The 11,473-nt window shown below is 34.0% G+C and overlaps 2 long non-coding RNA genes across 2 annotated transcripts; one reads left to right on the top strand and one right to left on the bottom strand.

Annotated features, from left to right (window-relative positions):
* Nucleotides 1–1,024: 1,024 nt before the first annotated feature.
* On the bottom strand, nt 1,025–3,729 carry LOC148782582 (uncharacterized). The gene is made up of 2 exons (XR_016054771.1): nt 3,643–3,729; nt 1,025–1,610 (listed from the first exon to the last, which is right to left on the bottom strand). It is a non-coding gene; the product is annotated as an uncharacterized LOC148782582 (long non-coding RNA).
* Nucleotides 3,730–3,910: 181 nt separating this feature from the next.
* On the top strand, nt 3,911–7,352 carry LOC148782581 (uncharacterized). Its single transcript, XR_016054770.1, has 2 exons — nt 3,911–4,363; nt 6,659–7,352. It is a non-coding gene; the product is annotated as an uncharacterized LOC148782581 (long non-coding RNA).
* The last annotated feature ends 4,121 nt before the right edge of the window (nt 7,353–11,473 follow it).

The raw sequence follows: 11,473 nt of genomic DNA, 5'->3' as shown, positions 1-11,473 counted from the left end.
ACTTTTGGGAACCTTCATAGATTGGATCATTGCAATGTTTCTCGATGTTAAGTTTTGAATACGCGGTACCTGTGTCAAAAACATTACTTTCCTCTCTCTTTAAAGCAAAGTTTGCACAATAGGTCTTGTTTGGTAGCTGAGAAAATAGGCAAAAACACCCTATTTTCTCAAGACCTTTTCCCTGGTTTGAGAATAGGGAAAGCCATAGATTAACAGAGCAAGATGGGGCTCCGCCTTTCCCATTTTTTCCCCAATTTTAGGGAAAACTGTAGTATACCCCTTGGACTGAGCTACATTTTTATATGGTAGGGGGAAACACAGAACACCCCCTTATTTCACTCACTCATGCTCAAACCCTTGGCCCATATTATTTTCTCACTCTCTCTCTCAACCCTCTCTCTCTCTCTCTCTCTCAAACCCAACACGTCCCTATCCAAGCCTCTTCTCTCTTTCTCTCTCCTCCAGCTGATACCCTCTCTCTACCCCAACTCGTCTTTACCCAAGCCCATTCCCGCTCTCTACCCTACTCGAGGTCCCTCTCTCTCTCTCTACACATGCCTCTTCTCTCTCTTCGTCTGCAACCCCAAGTATAATCTTGTACTCTCCCCATCCTTTATTTGAAGACATGCCTTCATTTAGAGAAACCTCATCTATGGCATGGATATGTATTGTATGTGTGGATACCTATTCTTGCTAAAATTAGGTGGATATGTATGGACATGCATCTCTTGTTAAGATTAAGTGTTTTCTTATGGATATATATCTTTTGGTTAGGACAAGATTAGGTGTATTTGATATGTATCTATAATTGTTACTTGCGGGATATTTATACTAGTTTTGCATATTATTTGATACATGGATATAGAGAGAGCTTCCTGTAGAAATTCTGAGACTCGGAATCAGAGCCATAGATTTTGTCAGACCTACTGTCGGATAGAACCAACAACCTAAGGATTGATCTGTACCTCTACAGTGACTCTGATCTGAGCCCTACTATCAAGTAGTTCCATAACAACCATTCAGCTGTTTCAATCCATTGCCTCATCAAGGGCTTCAAGTGCGCCTCATTTTCACATAAAAGGGCCAAAACCCATTGTTCCTAACGCAGTTCGCTCATTGACCGATTTCTATCGAGCACCAACACTCTAGCAACCCCATCGATCGTGAGACCCCATTCCTTCCTTCCTTCTTTCTATTGAGCCATTTTTCCACTGTCCGTCAATTCCCTTTCTTTAAAGCCTGCAGAAGTACATAATATAAAATATCAAATGATAAGAGGAGCCCCAATACCATAGAGCGTCATACCAGTCTTGACCGAGCAACCAGCGTGCTTATTATCCCAACCTAACTCGTTGATGGTGTCATCCGCACCCAAGACCTTCTCGCTTGTTTTTATGTATTCTTATAGGCCATGTGGAGCCATGCTGCTGCCCATAACAATTCATCCTGGTAACCGTAGAAATCACAGTTGAAGGGGCAAATGGCTGAATTGAAGTGACACGCTTCTCTCTCTGCGACCGTGCCATTGCTCAATGCTTTCTCTGTCTATGATCTGTAAACTCATTCGCCTTGGCTTTGTGACTACGCCATTGCTTTTGAGGGGCCTCCATCTAAGACGAAGGTAACATTCATGATTATATTGCTTTAGGTTGCCTTTTCTTTTTTAAAGAAAATTCATTGACTTCCTCTAATTCAGTTCAAATTATTATTGTCAAATTAGATGGATCGAACTATAGTCATTGGTCCTATCTTATGCAGAGTTCTCTTAAGGAGAAATGGCTATGGAAATATATCACTGGTGACAAATTATATCGCAAAGCATCTAACGCATTAAAAGGAGAAGGATTTTGAATATAAATTAGAAGAATGAAGACATAAACAACCATAAAATTGTCACATGGATTGTCAACTCTATTAAACCATCAATTAGTATGGAATTTGGAATATTTGAAACTGCCAAAGAGCTATGAGAATTTCTTTTCTCTCGCCATGTTCAAACTAATTTTGCTTGTAAATATAAACTTGAGATTTATCTCTGATTTTCATTTTCAAATTTCAGTTATAATGGAACCCAAATAGTTTGTTGATGCTGAAATTATTAAAAGCATAGAGAAGAAATGCACTTGGTCCAATTTTTAATGACTTTACAAGATGATTTTGAATCTGTTTGATCATCTATTCTTTACCGCACTCCTCTTCCATATGTAGATTATGTACTTTCTGAGCTCATGGTTGAAGAAACACAAAAGGGAAGATTTGTCAATTCTCTTGTAAATGAAGAATCTGTTCTTTTGGCTCCAACAAATCTTCCTGTGACTGCTCTACCGACCTCGTCCTCTTCAGTTGCGACTGGAAGGACCGGCTATGATATGTCCAAAGTTCAATGCAATTATTGCAAACAGTATTGACACATGAAATTTATTGTCCAGTTAAATAAAAAAAAAACCCTTTGTTCAGAAAACCATTGCACTAGGACTCACTATGGCATTGCACTAGGACTCACTGTGGTATAGGTAATGCATTTGTTGTTGCATATGCTTTGCTTGGAACCTCAGGTACAAAACATTAACTCATTGATTTTGGTGCTTCTAACCAAATATCATTTGATTCTAGTTTCTTGTATTCTCCTATTTTTGCTACTAATCATCTATTAATCCATACTTATGGTGGTTCTGTTATGTTTGTAAATATTGGTACAATAGCATTCTCTCAATTATCACTTCTTGATGTCTTCATGGTTCCCAAACTATCAATGAATCTCATTTTTGTAGGGCAGTTGTTCACCAAGATTTTGACATTATTTTATCCTGCTCTAGTTCTGTTGTGTAGGATCACTTGATGGGGAAAGCAAATTGGGACAGGATGTAAGGTTGGTCCATAGTTAGCAAATCGACATTTTAAACGCAATCGAAGTTTTTAAAAAAAACATTTTAAACTGGGTATTTTTCAAAAGAGCGTCAAAAAATCACTTTTTCTTCATGAAGAAGTTTAATACATGATTTTTTAATTTTTATAAGAAGTCGGTTCAAAAAAAAATTTCTATTAATAATCCTCCATGGTACACGCAAAGAGAACCATGTGATAGAGAACATCTCATCGATGGGTACACAGAGAGAAAGATAACCATCTCAAAGAAATTAGGAAAAAACAGAGAATAAATAAGTTTCAAAAGTCCTCAAATTGAACTACATCACAAATGCTTGATGGGTATAGAGATCGATAGATATAGAGAGAGGAAAAAGAGAACCACTGTTTATAATGCAAGCTTTAGAGAAAGAGAACCACTGTTTATATTGAAGTATAGATTTAACAATAGCTTTTAAAAATCTCTAAATTTAACAACATTTCAAAGAAATTAGGAAAAAATAGATTAGGGAAAATAGAGGAACAATCTGATAGAGAACTTCGAAATCACATCAAAAATCCCCAATTTTAACGTAACTCAAAAATCCCCAAATTAACATAGCTCAAAGAACATGTTAAGAAAAATAAACTAAGTAAAAACATACAAAGGGCTTTTCCCTAAACCTGATCATTCCATCAGACTAAAAAATACAGCATGATTCCCATCTGATTTTCTTCACAAGAAGTACACCATCTACTACAAAATGACAACACCATTCTGATTCAAAGGAAGTTCACCTTGTTTGCTCTTTTGTGTTCCTTTGAGAGATCCGTGGTCACCCACACCCTTGCTCTCTCTCTCTCTCTCTCTATTTCTTTCTCTGCATCCACCTCTATCTCTCTCCCTCTACATTTCTTTCTCCTATGCCACCTCTCTCTCTCTCTCAAAGGAAATGGTCAATCCCCTCTCGACTTCTCTCTCTAAAAGTGTAAATATAGTACAAAAGGATGGTACGGTGCATATTGATATAATTAGTATGGTGTATAGTTAGTAAGGTTAGTATGGTGTATAGTTAGTAATGGTGTATAGTTAGTATAGTGCATAGTTAGAATAGCTAGTTTAATGACTATAGTGTTAGCATAGTTAGCATAAATATGGTGCCCCTTTTTTAAACTTATCCGTATGTTTCACTCCAATTTTTTGAGCTTAGTCCGGTCTATTTGTGACATTTTTACATAAAGTATTTGTGCCAATCCGTATTTTTGACACGATTTTTTCATCCGACGTTTGAAAAGAAAAACGATTTATTTTTTATTTTATGGTGAACCGATATATTGATATTCTCCAACTTGCTAACTATGGGTTGGTCAACTATTCAATCTAGAGGACTTACATGTTTCACAACATCTTGGGGATTCGCTACTCGCTGGTTCAGCTACCTCAATATCTTCCTTTTTAATGTGGCATAACAGACTAGTCATGTTTCTTTTCCTCGGCTTAAGTTTTTAATGTCAACTGGTAAGTTGGGCTCTATACAGACCACCAACATTGTTGGTTGCATTATTTGTATGTTGGTGCAAGTTGGCAAAAAATACTGCACTTACATTTCCTATTAATGAATTTGTTTTTTCTTCTCCTTTTGATCTCATGCATTCTGATTTGTGGAGTCCCACTTCTGTTTCATCTATAGGGAGGGATCATTGTTACATTATTTTTATTGATGATTATTCCTGGTGCACTTTGGTATACATGTTGCATTTTAAGTTTGACTTTTATCATGTTTATAATGAATTATCTACCATGATCAAACCCAATTTTCAAAATCCATTAAATTTTTTGTTCTGATTCTGGTGGAGAATATTTGTCAAAATCATTTAGAAGTCTCCTCTCATGGAACATTGGCTCAATTGTCATATCCTGATACACCACAACAAAATGGTGTGGCAGAATGAAAGCATTGCCATATCATTGAGACTGCTCATACCATGTTGCTTTCATCTTCAATTCCAAAATTTGTTGGGGAGAGGCAATAAATACCTCTGTTTATGTCATCAATAGTATCCCATCATTTGGCATGTTTCCTTTTGAGCAATTTTATTCCTCTACTCCTGATTATTCTCAACTCTATGTTTTTGGATCAAATTGTTTTGTTCTCTTACCTAAAGATGAACAAAAAAAGTTGTCCAAGAAATTAGCCATGTGTATTTTTGGGTTATGGCGTTCAGCAAAAAGGCTTTCGGTGTTATAATCCCATTTCACAAAAAATTCTTCTTTCACACCACGTAACTTTCTAAGAAAGGGTATCTGTCATGCTTTCGCCATCTCTCCCATTCATCTCATGAGCTCAATCATTTTCTTGATCCCTTCATTGACTCCTCAGGAGACCTTTTAGTACCCAATGCTCTGTCTGACACACCTCAAGACACTTTACAACAAAATGGAGATATCAGTCCCTCTGTCTCATTTGACCCTAAGCTTTATGTGCCATATCCTAATTATGCACCTCCTAATAGCGATGAGCAACCTCCTCCTCCATGAGTCACTATCCTACATGAGTGCGCTCTGCACCTCAGCATTTTCATGATTTTCATTGCTTTTTAACTACTGTTCTTTCTTTTCATGAGCCTAAGACATACAAAAAAGCTGTATTTGATCCAAGTTAGTAGTAAGCTATGATAGATGCCTTAAAAAAAATAATACCCGAGATCTTGTTGCTTTACCTCATGGAAAATCTATCGTCAGTTGTCAATGGGTCTACAAAATTAAGACTAATTCAATGAGATAATTGAGCGGTATAAAGCATGTTTAGATGCAAAGGGCTTCACTCAAGAGTATGGGATTGATTATGAAGTAAAGTTTGCACCAATTGCTCGACTAACCTCAGTACGGATCGTAATTGCCATAGCTTTTGTTCGCGGTTGGCCTTTGTATCAAGTGGATATTAAGAATGCCTTCTTTTTTGGTGGCTTGCATGAAGAAGGTTATATGAAACATCCTCTTGGTATTCCCCATCAACCTAATCAAGTTTGCAAACTTTGATAGGCCCTATATGGTCTTAAATAGGCACCTCGTGCTTGATTTAAGAAATTCTGCTTTGTTATCATCCAACTGGGTTCACTCAAAGTCCTCATGATTATGCACTTTTCGTTCAATGATATGGTATTGACTGACAGTGATTATGCTGGTATCCGTAATGCTCAACTGCACTTGCACAAGTACTTTGAAGTGAAGGACCTTGGACGACTTCGTTACTTTCTTGGCATTGAACTTATTTCTTAGCTCACGGCTATACTCTATCTCAACTAAAATATGCATCTGATCTCATATCTCGGGCTTCTCTCACAGACAACAAAATTGTTTAGACTCCACTAGAGTTGAATGTCAAGTTCGCTTCACAAATGGTATATTGCTTTCTGATTTGACCCGGTACATGTAAATTGTTGGAGGTCTTAATTATTTAACTATCACTTGTCCTAATATCGGTCATGTTGTTCACATAGTTAGTTAGTTCAGGTTTCCTCCTCGCTCTATTCATTATGCTGCTATACTTCACATCTTATGCTATGTTCGAGATATCCTGTATCAAGATCTGCTTATGTCTTCCACTTTTGCTCTTGAACTTTGTGCTTATTATGATGTGGACTTGGCATGAAATGTTACTTAGCATCTATCTACTAATGGGTTTCTTGTTTTCTTGAGCAATTTACTTATCCTGTGGAAAAGTGAGCGATTTACTTATCTTGCGGAAAAGTAAGAAATAAAAAGTTGTTTCTAGATCAAGTGTTGAAGCTGAATACATAGCTCTACTACTAGGTTTCTTGTGTTCTCGGGCGATTTACTTATCCTGTGGAAAAGTGGACGATTTACTTATCTTGTGGAAAAGTAAGAAATAAAAGGTTGTTTCTCGATCTAGTGTTGAAGCTGAATACAGAGCTCTTGAATGGACAACGACTGAAACTGTTTAGCTGTACTGGATTCTTCACGATATGGGTGTTGTTCACTCTGGTCCTAGTCCACTTTTTTGTGACAAGTGCCATTCAGATGACTCATAATGATATGTTTTATGAGTGGACACAATATTTTGAAATTGATTACCGCTTTGTTCGACATCACTTTCTTCAGGGCACTCTTACTCTACTCTTTGTACTTCTGAATGGTCAATTAGCGGATCTTCTCACAAAAGCCCACTCATGTATTCGTTTATGTTTCTTATTGTCCAAACTTCAGTTGTTCTCTTTAAAAGCATCTTTAGTTTGAGGGAGGATGTTATTGCATGGATATGTATTGTATGCCTGGATATGTATTGAATGTATTATATATTGTATGTATATGTATCTCTTGCTAAGATTAGGTGTCCTTGTATAAATATATATCTTTTGATTATTATAAGATTAGGTGTCATTGATATGTATAATAGGTATCTATCCATAACTGTTACTGGCTGGATATTTATACTAATCTTGTATATTCTTTGATACATCAATATACAAAGAGTTCTCTATAAAAAGTTTTGAAACTCCATCAATCTCATATATCCTTTCAGACTCTTAAAGATATCCCAAGTATGCTTTCATTGTTCTTAATCTTCATTCTTCTTCATGGACAAACTTATGCCTATGGTTGCTCCTTCACTGTGCTTGGTAAGGCCACATAAATGATATCATTAGGACCAACGAGTGCTTATGATTGCTCCTTTGTTGTGCTAGATATGATAACCGATTCTCATTGCTCGCCAATTGTTTTGCTTCTTTTTTTCAAAATAACCAATTTTTTTTTATGAAGGTCAAAACTATTATATATTCACAAATTGATTTGTTAAGTCGAGCATTTGATAAAAAATCATCAAGTCTTTTTTTTTCTTTGTTCTTTTTTTTTTCCTTTTATGAAGCTCAAAATTATTATATATTCACAAATTGATTTGTTAAGTCGAGCATTGGGTTAAAAGGTTTCCTTCAAAATGTGAAGAAGCAATTGCTTCTTAGTTCTTACTGAAAGTCTTCATTAACTGTGCTTAGTAACAGAGATGACCCAATGCGTAAACGTTTTGCGATTCAACACATTCAAGAGAAGCAAATGGCTTAAAAAGGTCTCATAAAGAACCTTTGCTCAAAGCTTATGAAGCAACAGATACAAACATGAGTTTTTAAAAGAACAAAAAAAGTAGCTACCTATAAAGCAACAATATATGATTTTTTTAACAAAACATAGAGTAACCAGGACCTTCGCCAGCCCTTGTTGGGCTAACATGAGTCGTTTTTAAAAAACACTCGACAAAAAGTTTTCTGATATGGATAAGCTCCATGTCCACTAGTAGCTTTGGGGTTGGGGTCGTGGTGGTAGCATCCCACATCTAAGGTTTTCATTCCCACCACTAACACCACCCTACTAATATCTTCAAAAAGCTAATTCCTAATCTACTTAAAAAAAAAGGTAGGGGCCTGATTACCAAAAAAAAAAAAAAAAAAGCTTTGGGGGTAACCAAAGTTTTTATGGCATTTCTGATTAAGTGAATATTTTTATTTCCTCTTATTTTTTTTCTAAGAAGATATATGATGTAGGTGATCTTTCTAATGTGGAATTATGGATAATATTATGCAGACTACATATTTGAAACACTGACTTTTCAAGAAACACAAAACTTAACATTCTTGTAGATAATTGCACATGAGATTCAGGATAGAAAAGGCCTTCGTTTAGATTGAGAGGAATGTCAAGGGGAATTACTTTTGTATGTGCACTTTATTCCAAGGCCCTTAAGTGATCAAGGGGTCAACCTATTTTTCACGAGGACGCCATGATATTATCGAAGTGGCAACCTAATCTCACTTGAAGACACCATGATATCTATTTTATTCTTATTTTTATTCAAAGTTCAAATAAATGAAAATTGTCCCATTAAAATTTGCAATAGGATAACACTTACAGATTTTAAAAGTAGTCCACATTGCTTAATTAGTGTAAGACTCTTTGCAATCTTTATACCATCTTCTTTTAAATTATATATATCAACCTCGATTATCAAAATCCTTGCTAGTCAGGCCAATAAAAAGGGAAAAAGGATTGTATACTATGAAACCATTCACCTTAGATATAAGGAGGACACAATCACCTATAACCATCCGATGTGAAATCGGATGGCTTGGGTGTCACAAGAGATATGGTAGAGCGTATGTCCTTGAAATAAAGGAAGTATAGAATAGGGTATCCTTCCAATTAAATAAATTAAATTCAATTTTTAGGAAAAGAATTTAGTGAATTTCATTTTGTGAGGAAATGAATTTAGTTCTTTTCCTTTTTTTTCTTTTGGCTTTCTCCTACATGTAAGAGGCATGCTAAGAAAATTGAATAGATTATATTTTCTTTGTAGATATCTTTTCAAGTTTTTTGATCAATTTTTTATATTTTTATGTGTGTATTTATGACCTTTTATATTGAATAAAAATTAGATTTTTATTTTATTTTTATTTTGTATCAAATGGTTTCATTTATGTTTTTCTAAATATTTTAACAATTTGAAAGTGCACCAAAAAATTATGCACAATTTTCTACAAAAAATAGTTAAAAAGAAACTACATTTTATTCCATATTATTTTGCTACCAATTATTTCTAATTTTTATTATTTTAGTACTTCAAAGATTATATCAGACTAATTATTCAAAATTTTAAATACAAAAAAATTCCATTGTGCTACTTGATCATGTTTGATTCTATTGAATGGCTCTTGGTTTTGCACCGAGCTTTGTTGGCTCTTTCATGTGCCATTCTGTTTTTTCAGTAGTCTCGATTGTTTTTCTATCTTCGACAAAGATCTGAAGTTTTTATTTGATGGTTCGAGCCTACTTTGTTCTGGTCGTTTGTTCTCGAAGCCTGTTGATCTACTATTGCTTGAGCCTACTCTGTTCTAACTGTCTGTTTCTGAGGCTTGTTGATTTGTCGTTACTTGAGCCTACCCTATTCTATTGTTCCTCTGTGTTTGTTGATCAAGTAATTTGAGTATGACAACCACTACTTCTATTGGTTAAGCTATGCATCTGAAGATTCAACTGCTTATTTCTGCAACTTAGCGTTCAAAATCCAATTGCCCTCTCTCATTGCATCTTTAATTTGAGGGAGAGTGGGAAATGAAAGTATATATTGTCTAACAAGCTAATATGGAAGATGTATATTTTAATCAATATATCTGAGAAGAGTAGGTATAATATCTTGTATTTTTATGATAAGTCTGGATATAATATAGGTGTCTGTGATTTATTTATATTATTTTCATATATATTAATCTATATAAGACAAGCTTGTATAGTCATATTGATTGATGGACATAGGGAGTCTCTTTAGAAAAACCTAAGACTTTTCACATGCACGATATTTGAACAACCTGCTCCGTTATGACGTTTTGGGTTGCCCCCATCTATGCAAACATAGATGGGGGCATCTTTCTCTTGGCAGGTCTCACATGTTGAACAACCTACTTCCTGATGGGTTGTTTGGGTCCCTGAATACTCAAATTTTGGATATGCCTCAAAACCTAGGTATGCAAATTCTAGCATATGTAAACCCTGGTTTTAGCAACAATGCTACTTGGTTATCTTCTATAAAACCCAATATTTGACAAATCTCATGTCTAGATCTACTAATTTGAAACCCAGGTTTTAAAAATTTATTGTTAAAACAGTTTAGCCATTCATTTCACAACAACAGCAACAACAATAACAATAATAATAATAAGAACAACAACGCAACAACAAAAAACAACAACAACAACAACAACAACAATAATGCACATAAATAATTATATATGGTTTGTACATGGAGTATTTTTTTAATAAGGATAGTTTTAGTCATTAGAAGGAGTATGACGTCATCCACATAGGGTGTGACATGACCCACATGGAGCATTAAATACCACTAGAGTGCTCCATATGGATGATGTCACATCCCATGTAGATGACTTCACGCCCCTCTTAATTACCAAAAATGCCCTTACTAAAAACTCCATATATAAAACAAAGGTATATATGTGACCCAATTTTGTTGAGAAAAATGATAAATTACTTCATAGTATGGGCACCTAACATAACCCATTATATAAAATTCTAATAATTATATAATAATATAAAATTATTTTATCAATAGTAATATAATATTGTAATAAATTAATAAATATCATAGTAAATTTATAATAAAATAAATAAATATTGTAATCATAAGAATATTATTATAATATATTATCGTAAATTATTTTAATAATAAATTAAAATTCTAATAATAAATATTGTGATAATATTAGTATAATATTGTAACAATATTATGATAAATTAATAGGTATTTATTAATTTAATAATTAATAATAAATAAAAAAAATATTTTTATTATTAGTATAATACGAAATCACTATCTTAAGATAATAATATTATATTGTAATAAAAATATAATCATATATTATATTTCACTATTATGGTGTAATATAATATTGTAATAATACTAATATCAATTATGTTGATGATTATCTCATAATAAATGGAAAAAATAATGATGATAATAACAACAACAACAACAACCATCGCCACAATAACAATAATAATAATAATAGTAACAAGATGAGATGACTATTATAAATATAAAATAAT

Source organism: Amborella trichopoda, chromosome 4 (genome assembly GCF_054954075.1).
Source record: "Amborella trichopoda isolate Santa Cruz 75 chromosome 4, AtrichopodaSantaCruz75HAP2 v2.0, whole genome shotgun sequence".
NCBI lineage: Eukaryota > Viridiplantae > Streptophyta > Magnoliopsida > Amborellales > Amborellaceae > Amborella > Amborella trichopoda.
The sequence above is the reverse complement of the archived record's forward strand: the minus strand, read 5'-3'. Positions and strand labels throughout refer to the sequence as shown.